Here is a 13385-nt window from a genome sequence, read left to right on the forward strand (position 1 = left end):
CATGATCATATATGTAATACACACACATACACACATATATATATGTGTGTGTATAGACACCTGAGGCTAATAATCTTCTTCATTTAGTATGTGGGACAGGCAGATCAGACAATGAAGCTCACAATTTGGGCCCTGAGATAAAAGAATGGGTAAAATTCAACATGAAGGAAGGGGGAAAGAGTTGGGGCTGGCAATGATAAGCTCTAGGAAAGGGACTCCTAACCTGTTTTCTATGAATTTTTAAATAATGTATTTTGATAATTATATTTTAACATCTTTGGTTTCCTCTTTAATCCTACATATTTTATTTTATTAATTTAAAAACATTTTTCTGAGAAGGGGTTCATAGGTTTTACTAGACTGCCAAAGGAATTCATGACACAAAATTAAGAAGTCATGCTTTAGCAGTGGTATCCAACTTAAACAGAAACATATCCCTGAGGGCAACATGCTGACTCAGAAAACCATAATTTAACATTATCTATATTGCATTCTATTTTTATTTTTGTTAAACATTCCCCAATTATATTTCAATCTGGTTCCCACTACACTTGGGCATTTAGAGCCATGTGGTCTTGAGTTTGACATCTCTACTAGGATATAAAGTATTAGGAGGGACGCAGAATAAGAGAGAGGAGATAAAGGAGTAACTTTTAACCTTACCTTTTGGTCCTTAGGGCTGCTCCTGTTCATGGGGACATGGATACTCCTACCCCTATTGGTCTCAGAACTTTTTATTTTCTCTAATGGCAACACCTATATGCTAGTAGAGAGAAAACTGGCCTGAAAGGCAGGAATCTTGGGATCTGCTTCCAACTATGTCAAGAGCAACTGTGTAAACATGGGCAAGTCATTTCCCTTCTCTCAGTTTCCTTATTTGTCAAAATAGGAGGTTGGAATATATGATATCTAAGCTCTTTTCCACTTTTAACAATCAATGATTTTCCTACATGACTTGTCCTGCTTCTGTATGGTGATGTTTTATTTCATAAGTATTTCTAGGTGCTTTGATAAAAATTAAGAGTTACTAAGACCTAGGACCTCACATGACCTCACCCTCTTTTTACTCCTATCTTGCGAATTCAATGGCAACTTCTTCACTTAAATACTGTATATTACAGACAGAGTGAACATTTGAAAAGATTATGGTCCTCAGTGTCCCCAGTAGCTAGTAAAATCCCTACTATATAGTAGGTGCTTGATAGATACTTATTAATTGATTGATCTGTAAAATGAAAAGTGGGACTTTGAGTGGACATCTAAGCTCTAATGCTCCTATGAATCTGGTGTGATTTACTGTCTACACTGCCCACATCTTCTTTCTTTTCCAGGTGAGGAACACTCCTTCTGTTTCTCAATGACCAAGAACACAACAACCTTTCCTTCCCATTACCTAGCACACACAAACATATGCCATGTACTACAACTTGACATGCTCCTCTTCTACTATTACTGAAACCTTAATTTCCTCCTAAGCCTTTCTCTCCATAAAATGGACCAGCTCTGTATCCCATTCCTGGTTAATTTGAGAAGACAAAAAGAGAAAACCGTTTTCTATGAATTAAAAAAAAAAAAGATGCAGGGGTGTGCTATAGATGTGAAATGCTGCATGAACTTTCAGATGAGGTTTTATTTTTACTTAAGAAATCTGTAATGAAATGAGAGTAATCTGCAAATATTTGTAATGTAAGAACAAAATACAAATAAAAACTTAAAAAGAGAAAAAAACAATCTTTACCACTGAGATCATAGATGTTAATGGGTTAATATGCCTCCAAAAGGAAAACACCTTATAGATTTGTAATGATAGATCAAACTCTGTGAATTTATGTTTCTGGTGAATAAGGATTCTTTGGGTGTAAAGCAAACACTTTTAAAAACAAAGTTCCAAAGTAAGAACAACAAATAATTAAATATTCCTGGTTTATACAAACACACAGGCTGCCAACTAGGAAATCTGCAGTAAAAAGCAAAATCAAATCTTGGAATTAATATTGACAGAAAGGCATAGGTCCTAGAATCTGTGCTTCGCCAGACTACCAAAGTGGTCCGTAATGCACCCCCCAAAAAAGATTAAGAACTCCTGCTATAGGGAAGACCAAGACATAAACTCAGAAGACACCAATGTGAAAACAGCTACAAGAAAAGCCTCAAAGAAAAATGCTAACTGGACTCAAGTCTAACAAAAATTCATGGAAGAGTTAAAGAAAGTTATAAGAGTGGTAGAGGAAAAATTGGGGGAAAGAATGAGAGTGATTTTTCAAAGACAAAGGGAAAGAAGTGGTCTCTAAGCACCCATTAGCCAAGTAAAACTTTGTGGTCTTGGACAGTAAAAATGGAATGAAGCTTTTGAAAAGGGCTCTGTTTCCTTTTTAGTATAAGAGTTAGTTGATACTGTTATAATGCTTCTAAAACCCCATGGTTCTGAGGTGGGGTATTCTATTTCCACTTGTTTACAATACAAGTCCTGTGTGTTAGAGCAAAAGCTTTCATGAGCTGCTGTGATTCACATTCTCTTTTTGGCTTTTCCCCACACCCTGTGTTTCCTCAGTTCTAGGAGGCCTGGCCTAGGCTGGTTCTCTGCTTGTGAGCATATGCTATAACCTGGCATATGAGCACTTTAAAAAAAAGTCACCTGATGACCACCATCCTGATGATGAGCTTATCCAAGCTTAGCTAGGCTGGTTTCAAGATGACTGTGTTACTATACTGTACTAATGCTCTGCTGGCTTAGCCTTTAAGAACCTAGTGTTTCCTTCATGCCCAATGAAGAACCAGAGTTGACTTTAAGAGAGGGCATAAAAGCTCTACCTTGTGTTCCATCCAAACCAGGCTTCTTACTTCTCCTCACATTGAACACTCCATCTCTGGTCTCCGCACCTTTGTACAATCTGTCACGATTGACTGGAGTGTTCCCTCTCCTTTTTTCCATGTCTTAGAATTCTTAGCTTCCTTCAACGCTCAGCTCAAGTACCATCTCCTTCATGAGACTTTTTTCTGATCCCCACAGTTTACTGGGCACTCCATCAAAATGATGTTTGTGTGAATTTTGTATTATTTCTTCTGTGGACATGTTATTTCATATCCAATAGAATGTAAGCTCCAGACTTTTTGTTTTTGTTTCCATATCCTAAGCCTTATAGCACAACCTCAGGTTTCACTGACCACTAGTCAGTTTTCTAGGGTGCTTCCTTGGCACCTGTTCAAAGAACTCTTTTCCCAGGGTCCTTCTTTTACTGCCTAATTATAAAACATCCCTAAATCTGGACCCCACTTTGAAGCACCATGTACCTTAAACACTGTGGTTTCTGAACTTGTTTAGCTTGGGCTCAGAAATATAATCCAAAGATCTGCTACCACCGTACCTAATTTTCTATCTCCTTTCTGCTGCTTCTTTCACCTTTTCTAGGCACCCTTAAGACCCATTTCTCTTTTTATGATTCTATCCTCTGTTTTTATACCCCTGACCACAAAAGAACTTTCCCAGGGCTATCTCACAAGAAAAAAGAGAACCCACACATCCAACTACACAATAGGGTGTGGAAGTTAGAAGTGTGAATAAAAGAAAACAGTTCCAGACTATGTAGTTCTAAATTTTCTAAGCTGTTCAGTCTAACTGCTGGTGTTGGGCCTACCTTGGCCATGATTATCTTTCCATTTAATTCAGCTGGGATCACTTTTTTTCCTTTCTTTTTTTTTTTTTTTGGCTAGGCAATGGGGTTAAATGACTTGCCCAGAGTCACACAGTTAGTAAGTGTTATGTGTCTGAGGTCGGATTTGAACTCAGGTTCTCCTGAATCCAGGGCTGGTGCTCTATCCACTGTGCCACCTAGCTGCCCCTGGGATCACTTTTCCTCTAGAGCAGGGATCCATGAATAGATTTGAGAGAATCCTTGAACTATAATGGGAAAAAATTTCATCTTTATTTTCACCAACCTCTAATTGAAATTTAGTAATTATGAATTATTTTTTAAAAAATATTCTAAGATAGGAAGCTACATGGTACAGTAGGTAGAGCACTGACCTTTGAGTCAGGAGGATCTGAATTCAAATCCAACCTCAGGCACTTACTAGCAGTGTGACCATGGGCAAGTCACTTAACCCTGATTGCCTCAAAAAATTATTCTAAGAAGGCATGTACAGGCTTCGCCAGACTACCAAAGTGGTCTGTAATGCACCCCCCAAAAAAGATTAAGAACTCCTGCTATAGGGAAGACCAAGACATAAACTCAGAAGAAGACACCAATGTGAAAACAGCTACAAGAAAAGCCTCAAAGAAAAATGCTAACTGGACTCAAGTCTAACAAAAATTCATTGAAGAGTTAAAGAAAGTTATAAGAGTGGTAGAGGAAAAATTGGGGGAAAGAATGAGAGTGATGCAAGAAAGTTATGAAAAGAGAATTAACAGCTTGCTAAAAAAAAAAGCACAAAAAAACTGAAAGAAATACCTTAAAAAACAGAATTGACCTAATGGTAAAAGAAACACAAAAGTTCACTGAAGAAAAGGCCTCCTTAAAAGCATAACTGACCAAATGAAAAAAGAGATCCAAAGCTTACTGAAGAAAATAATTCCTTAAAAACTAAAATTGGGCAAGTAGAAGCTAAAAATCCCATAAGACATCAAGAAACAATAAAGTCAAAAGAATGAAAAAATAGAAGAAAATGTGAAATATTTCACTGGAAAAACAACTGAGATGAAAAATAGATCAAGCAGAAATAATTTAAGAATTATTGGACTATCTGAAAATTATGATAAAAAATAGCATATTTTTTCAATACATTATCAAGGAAAATTGCCCTGATGTCTTAGATCCAGAGAACAAAATGAAAATTGAAAGGATCCCACTGATCATCTCTTGAAAGAGACTCAAAGTGAAAACCACTAGGAATGTCATAGCCAAATTCCAGAGTTCTCATGTAAAGGATAAAATATTACAAGCAGCCAGAAAGAAACAATTCAAATATTGTAGAGCTATAGTCAGGATCACACAAGATTTAGGAGCTTCCACATTAAAGAATGAGATATTCCAGTAGGCAAAGGAGCTAAGATTACAACCAAGAATAGCCTACCCAGCAAAACTGAGTATAATCCTTCATGGGAAAATTGATATTTAATGAAATAGGGAACTTTCAAGAATTCCTCATGAAAAGACCAGAACTGAATAGAAAATTTGATATTCAAACACAAGACTCAAGAGAAGCATAAAGAAGTAAACATGAAGAGAAATGCATAAAGAAGTAAACATGAAAGAGAAATCATAAGAGATTCAATAACCCAGAAGCTATCCTCAGCTCTGCGCTTTGAGTAGAAGCTACTAGGTGGAGCTGTAGTTAATGTGCTGGACTTGGAATTAGGAAGATGAATTCAAATCTTACCTCAGACACTTACCAGCTCTGTGAACCTGGACAAGTCACTTATCCTCCATCTGTTTCCTCAAGTATAAAATGAGGATAATACCACCTACCTCCAAGGGTTGTTGTGAGGATCAAATAGGATAATCTTTGTAAAGTGTGTGGCACATAGTAGATGTGTTTAATAAATGCCACATACTTATAAAAGTACTTATAAATGCTTGTTTTCTTCTTTCATTCATACCCCATATGGAGTCAGTTGCCACATCTTGTCAATTCTACCTTCTCAATACCTCCCTCATTTGTCCCCTCTCCACCCATATCCCAGCCTAGTTCTGGACTTCAAGAACTACCACCTGCACTGTTGCAATAGCATCTTAATTTTTCCCTCACAGTTTCTCCTATCTACAATCTATCTTTTACACAGCTAACAAACTGATAGTCCTAAATTACAGATCTGCCCATGCCCCTACTCTGTTCAAGAAGCTCCAGAAGAGCTTTATTGCCATTAGTATAAAATGCAAACTCCTTTGGCTTTAAAAGCCCTACACCAGGCTCCAGCCTGGCTTTCCAGGCTAAATAAAAACTACTTTCCCCTCACACACTCACACACATTCCACCGCAATTGATCAACATGTTGTTCTCTGTACTGTAGAATTCCATTTGCCTTAGAACAGGCTGTCCCCAATGCCTGTAATGCTCTGCCTCCTCATTTCTATCTCTCATCAGTCAGTCAATCAATAAACATTTACTAAGTGCCTACTATTTGCCAGGCACTGAGCTAAGTGTTTCCCTTCAAGGTTCAGCTGAAGTGCCACCTCCTACAAGAGACCTTTCCTGATTTCCCCCACTTACTAGTGCCCCCTCCTTGAATTCATTTTGCATATGTCTTATTACTTATGTATGTACATGTCTCCTTGGAGGTGAGGACTGCCTCATTTTGTCACACACCGCCCCCCAAGTGTCTAGCACAGTGTCTTTTAAATACCCAAGAAATGCTGGTTGAGTTGAATTGGTGATTTTTAACAGGAGGGTATGCAAATGTTGTGAAGCTTCTAGAATCCTACACCATCCCACCCCATCCCAACACATACAGTATTGTATGTGAATCACTGAGACACAAGGAGCCTTTATTATACATTTGATGTAAGTGAAAATGAAGGAAACCATTCAACACACTATTCAGTACTTATTTCATTGGTGTCCTTTGAGATTAAAAGCATTGTTCTTACTAGTGATCAGTGTGAAAATATCCATGCATTTTATCAAACAGTTTCACAAAATTAATCACCATATCCTTATGGACAAGATGTACAGATACGGATTAGGTGAAAATGCAGTTATGTAGATTTATAACCAGTTGGTTAATACCAACCTGAAGAGATGAATAGTGACTTGCTACAGGGTTCTATATTAGACTTTGTTCTGTTAAACATTTCTAGCAGTGACTCACACAAAGGTATAGTGTGATAGTAAGATTAGCAGATTTGCAGAGGATATTGATGTAGTAGTGATAGCTAATATTTTGGCTGAAAAAAAATAGAAGAAAAAAAGTTCCAATTGGTTGGAACAATGGATTGACTCTAGCAAGTTGTAAAGAAATAAGAGTATATGTATGATTACACATATATAAGTTAGGGCAAGCCTGCACAACCTGCAGCCCACGGGCCACTTAAGGCATGCCAAAAGATTTCCTCTACACATAAAGGATGTTTTCCTCTACATTTTTCAAGGGCTGCTGGAATCCTTTGGCATGCCACAGGTTGTCCTGGCCTGGGCTAATGATTAACCTATTTCATTGGTATAGGGAATTTCCAGGTAAGGAACCCCCTCTTCTAATGTTGATTGCTACCTTCTCTACAACTTAGAGTTTGAGAGAGCTGCCTGGGGTAGTCAGAGGTTGAATGACATTCGTTTAATTGCCCGTGTGTGTCAGAGGCAGGACTTGAATTCAGGTCCTCCTGATTACAAGGATAGCTTCTAGTCCTTACCCTACACTTCTCTAGGATAGACATAAATCTGGGAATCATCACCTTAAAGATAGAAATTGAATCAATGGGAGTTGATGAAACCACTGAGAGAAGTGTAAAGAGAGAAGAGAGATTAAACTATGGAGGAATTCTTTTGCTTAGTGGGTGTGAATGATGATCCAGAAAAGGAGACTGAAGAGCAATTGGAGAAGGGGAGAATGAGAACATTGTCATAGAAGCCAAGTAAAGACAGAGTGACTGGGAGAAAGGGGATAGTTGAAGTTGAAAACCACGGAAAGGTTAAGTTAGGTTGAAGACTGAGAGAAAGCGATTGAACTAAGAAGTTAAAAGATCATTGGCAACCTTTGAGAGAAGATTTTTTTGTTTGTTTGTTTTATGTTTTAACATTAATTTTAAAAAATTTTGAGTTCTAAATTCTCTCTCTCCCACTTGCCTCTTCCTTATCCATTAAGGAGACAAACTATATGGTATCAATTATATGTGTGGAGTCATACAAAATGTATTTTCATATTAATGTTGGAAAAAAGCAAGAAAAGCAAGAAATGGAAAAAAGTACGCTTTAATTTGTACTCCCTCTCTAGAAGTGGAGAGCATTTTTCATCATGGATCCTTTGGAATTGTCTTGGATTGTTGCCTTGATCACAGCAGCTAAGTCTTTCACAGTTGATCACTGTTACAAAATTGTTGCTACTGTGTACAATGTTCTCCTGGTTTTGTTCACTTCATTTTGCATCAGTTCATGTTAATCTTCTCAGAATTTTCTGAAATCAGCCTACTCATCATTTCTTTTCTTTTGTCTTCTTTTCTTTTTTTTCTCTTCTTTTTAGACAATTGGGTTTAAGTGACTTGCCCTAGGTCACACAGCTAGTAAGTGTCAAGTGTTTGGTCTGAGGCCAGATTTGAACTCAGGTCCTCCGGACTTCAGGGCCAGTGGTCTATCCAATGCGCCACTTAGCTGCCCCTTCATCATTTCTTATAACACAATAGTATTCCATTACATATACCACAGCTCGTTCAGCCATTCCCCAATTGATTTGCATCCCCTCAGTTTCCAATTCTTTGCCACTACAAAAGAGCTGCTATAAATATTTTTGTACAAATAGATCCTTCTCCCTCCTTTTTAAAAAAATCTCTTTGGGTTATAGAACTAGTAGTGGTATTGCTGGATCGAAGGGTATGATTGCCCTTCGGGCATAGTTCTAAACTGCTCTCCAGAACGGTGGGATCAGTTCACAACTCTTCCAACAGTGCATTAGTGTCCCAATTTTCCCACATCTCCTTCAACAGTCCTCATTTTCCTTTTCTGTTATATTAACCAAACTGATAAGTGTGAGGTGGTAACACAGAGTTGTTTTAATTTGCATTTCTCTAATCAATAGTGATTTAGAGCATTTCATATAACTATAGGTAACTTTGATTTCTTCATCTGAAAACTGCCTGTTCATATCCTTTGGCCATTTATCAGTTAAAGAATGATTCATATTCTTATAAATTTTACTTATATTATTATGTGAGTATACTCATATTCTTATGAAGTTCTCTATATATTTGAGGTAAGAAGTTATTATCTGAGAATCTGTAAATTTTTCCCTACTTTTCTGCTTTCCTTTTAATCTTGACTACATTGGTTTTATTTGTACAAAACCTTTTTAATTTAATGTAATAAAAATTATCCATTTTGTATCTCACAATGCCCTCTATCTCGTTTATTCATAAATTCTTCTCCTATCCATAATTCTAATAGGCAATATGTTCCATGTTTTTCTAATTCAATGATACCTTCCTTTATATCTAGGTCACGTATCCATTTTGACCTTATCTTGGTAAATGGCGTAATATATTGGTTTATACTCATTTTCTGCAAGACTGCTTTCTAGTTTGTCCAACAATTTTTTTAACCAAATAGTGAATTCTTATCTCAAAAGCTTAAATCTTTACATTTGTCAAACATAAGGTTACAATAATCATTTATTACTGTGTATTGCATATCTACTCCACTTGACTGATACACCTTTCTATTTCTTAGCCAGTACCAGATAATTAATGCCTAATAATATTCAAACTCTATTGCAGAGAGCGCAACTATGATGGACTGGCCATGTTGCTTGGATGCCAAATATATGCTTACCAAAAAGACAATTTTATGGAGAACTCATACAAGGCAAGTGCTCACATGATGGCGAAAAGAAGTGACACAAGGACACTCTCAAGGTCTCTCTCAAGAACTTTGGAATTGATTATGTGAAAGAGGAGACACTGGCACAGGACCACCCAGCATGGCATATCCTCATCAGAGAAGGTGCTGTGCTCTATGAGCAAAGCAGAATTGAAGTAGCTCAAAATAAATGCAAAATGTGCAAATTTGGAGAACCTACCCTAAATGTTCATACGGACTATTTGTGCCTGACCTGTGGTAAAGCACTCTGAGTTCATATTGCTCTGATCAGCCACAGACACACTGTAACTTGACTTTAGCATAGTGGTGTCATTTTGGTCCTCTTTGAGAATGAAGGACAACACCAACAACATACTTTAAGATCTGGTATTGCTAAACCTCCTTCCTTTACATTTTTTTCATTAATTCCTTTGATATTCTTGACCTTTTGCTCTTCCAAATGAATTTTGTTATTCTTGTCATTTCTTTTAATTCAACAGTATTCCATCACAACTATATACCACAACTTGTTCAGCCAAGAACTGCTATAAATATTTTTGTACATATAGGTCCTTTTCCTTTTTCTTTGAGATACAGATCTACTAGTGGTATTGGTGGGTCAAAGGGTATGCAGTTTTATAGCCCTTTGGACATAGTTCCAAATTGCTCTCTAGAATGACTGGATCGGTTCACAATTCCATCAGTACATTTGTGCCTTGATTTTTCCACACCCCCTCATCTCATTTAGTCTTCACAACAACTCTGAGAGGTAGGTGCTATCATTATCCTCATTTTATAACTGAGGAAACTGAGGCAGACATAGGGTAAGCAACTTACTCAGGATCACGGACAAAGTGCCTAAGGCCAAATTTGAAATCAAGTCTTCCTGACTCCAGGCTCCTTGCTCTATCCACTGTGCTACCTAGCTGCTTCTCATAATAAAACTATTGTCATGTTGCAGTGAAGGACTAGTTGAAATAAGATCACATAAATTTGTAGTCACTTAAGATGGCATAGTTACATGACCTTTTCCAGCATCACACAAGTAGGTAAGGAGAAAGTGGACAGTAAAGGTAACTCAAGACTGGGGCTTGGTAAAGGATGAAAACTGATAGGATAAGGGATTTAAGGGCAGAGGACAATGTATACTTCATTTGTCAGTCATTGGGCCAACACTGTGAATGGAGGAAAGTGATGTCAGAACACAGATAAAAGACTGGGAGGATGGTGAAGGAAGAAAGATCAATTAACCAACAAGCATTTACTAAGTGCCTACTATACGCAAGACATTGAATTAGGCAGTAGGAATTCAAATACAAAGAATGAAATAATTCCTACTCACAAGGAACTTATATTTTAATCAGGGTGACAAGAACATATGACAATATGTACAGAAAAATGAGAAGTTAATAGATATAAATATCAATAAAACAGCTAATAAAGTATAGTTTAGGAAGGAAAGCACTCTCGATTGGGGGGAATCAGGAAATGATTCATATCGAAGCAGGTGCTTGATCAGTACCTTAAAGGAAGAGAGGAAACCTATGAGGCAAAGGTAAAGAAAAATTGCAATCTAGGCACATGTTATGGCTAATGCAAAGGTATGGAGATTGGAGAGAGAGTGTTGTATGTGAGGAATAGAATCTGAGTCAGAGTACTATGGAGAATAATATTGAAAGAATCTAGAAAGATAGCTTGGGGACGGGTTATGAAGGATTTAAAAAGCTAAACAGAGGAGTTTGTATTTAATCCCAGAGGCAATAGGAAGCGACTGCAGTTGATTGAGAGAAATAATCATGTATTAATAACTAATTATTGAATTAGGACCAAAGTTTTTCCCATTTCCTGCTGCTTTATTCAGAAATCAGCCCCTGTTGGTTATTTAGGTAGCTTTCTAAGCACATGGCTGACACTGAGAGGGAAAACTCAGATCTGTTCAAAATGTAAAGAAATTTTAGTTTAAGTGAATTGATGGATTCTGGTCCATTGTGTTTTACTCAGATATGTCTGGGAAACATGGATTCTCCCTCTTGTCAGATGAGTAATATGGATACAGATAATTCTCTTTGACCAAAACTGAGCAATCAGTCATGTCCCCTAACCCCTCAATAGTAGAATAAGCTCAACTCTCCTTATAAAATTCATTCTTCTCATTATTTGTTAACCATAGTTGATTTCCACCCTCAATTGCATGCCCCTTTTCCAAAGGTTTTGTAAGTACTGAAGGTTTCACAGGCTAAGTCTTTTTGGTCATTGAGAGGACAAATGAGCCCTTTTCGTTAAGCTACTTCCTAGCAGTGGTTGATAAAATTGATTATAATTTACCCAGAAACTCTTGTCTCTTGAAAATTTTTACTTGTAGCAAGTAGGAGAGTCACTTGGTCAGATAAACTTTTTTTTTTTTTTTGTGAGGCAACTGGGGTTAAGTGACTGCCCAGAATCACCCAGCTAGTGAGTGTTATGTGTCTGAGGCCAGATTTGAGCTCAGGTCCTCCTGATTCCAGGGCCGGTGCTCTATCCATTGCACCACCTAGCTGCCCGCAGATCTACTTCTAAGGAAAATTATTTTGGCAACAGTACGTAGGATGGACTGCAGTGGGGAGATACTTGATGCACAGAAGAGGCTGTTACAATAATCTTGGCAAGAGGTGATGAGGGTCTGGCCTAAGGTGGTAACTGTGAGAATAGTTGAAGGGGCCAAATATGAGATGTTAAGGTAGAAAAAGCAAGATTTTGTAATTGAATGGACATGTGGGGTGAGGGAGCATGAAGATAATGTCAAGTTTATGAGCCTGGGGGACTGGAAGGGTAGTGGTGCCTTTGACAGAAATAGGGAGGCTGAGAAGTGTGAGAGAGAATTTGTAATGAACACAAAGGACTGATTTAGGAAGATTGAGGCAGAATTAGAGATCGAATGGTAGGAGAGTTCAATATCACAGGAGGAACATCTCTGAGTGATGGTGGAATCTCCAATATAGTCATCCCTGAGGGTAGCAGAAGTGAAGTGATGATGCTGGTCATAGGAGGTAAAGAAGTCAATGAACTGAGATGCCAGGGACCTCAGTACAAAGGGACATCAGCACAGGTGTTTAATTTTCCGACTATCAGTTCAGAGATGGGGATGTGGAGAATGGTTCTTCTAGGCATTGGAAGTCCTTGAGAAAAAAGGATCTATGACACAGTGGCTGGTATACAATAGAAATAAGGATTTTGATTGGTGGAAGGGAAGGAATGTGGATGGATAGTGCTTCTTCAGAGGAGGAGAGGTATCATAGAGAATGAGAAGAGGAGAGGAGAGGAGAAAAGAGGAGTAGAGTGGAAAGGAGAAGAGAGGAAGGGCTTGCCAAATGGGACAGCCCAATTACTCAGGTTGTTGTTTGCCCTTCCTTCTCAAAAAGGACCATGGCATCAGGAAGGTGATGCCATACCTTGCAAGTAAATTGGATTTAAATGAGTGAGCGCTGTGCAAATTTACAATCCTCACTTTCTCCATCGCAGCCCCTGGGCCCTTACAAGACACTAAAACTTTGTTTTGAATTGCTTCCTAAAATGTAGAATGTTTGTACGCTGGGGCTGATTTGCAGATTATTTAAAGTTTCCTATGTTTTGCAGATAGGTGATACAATAGACCTGGTGTCAGGAAGAACTAAGTGCAAATCCAGCCTCCGACACTTACTAGTTGTGTGTGACCCTGGGTAAGTCACTCAATCATATTCTGCTTCAGTTTCCTAGTCTGTAAAGTAGAGGTAACAATAGCAAATGACTCTCAGGGTTGTTGTAAGGATAAAATGAGACATCTGTAAAGCACTTTGCAAACCTAAAAGCTCTGTAGAACTGTCAACTGGTAGTTATTGTATGTTATGTGTCATGACCAGATTATTACATGC

Source organism: Vombatus ursinus, unplaced genomic scaffold (genome assembly GCF_900497805.2).
Source record: "Vombatus ursinus unplaced genomic scaffold, bare-nosed wombat genome assembly UNPS02014812.1, whole genome shotgun sequence".
NCBI classification, from domain to species: domain Eukaryota; kingdom Metazoa; phylum Chordata; class Mammalia; order Diprotodontia; family Vombatidae; genus Vombatus; species Vombatus ursinus.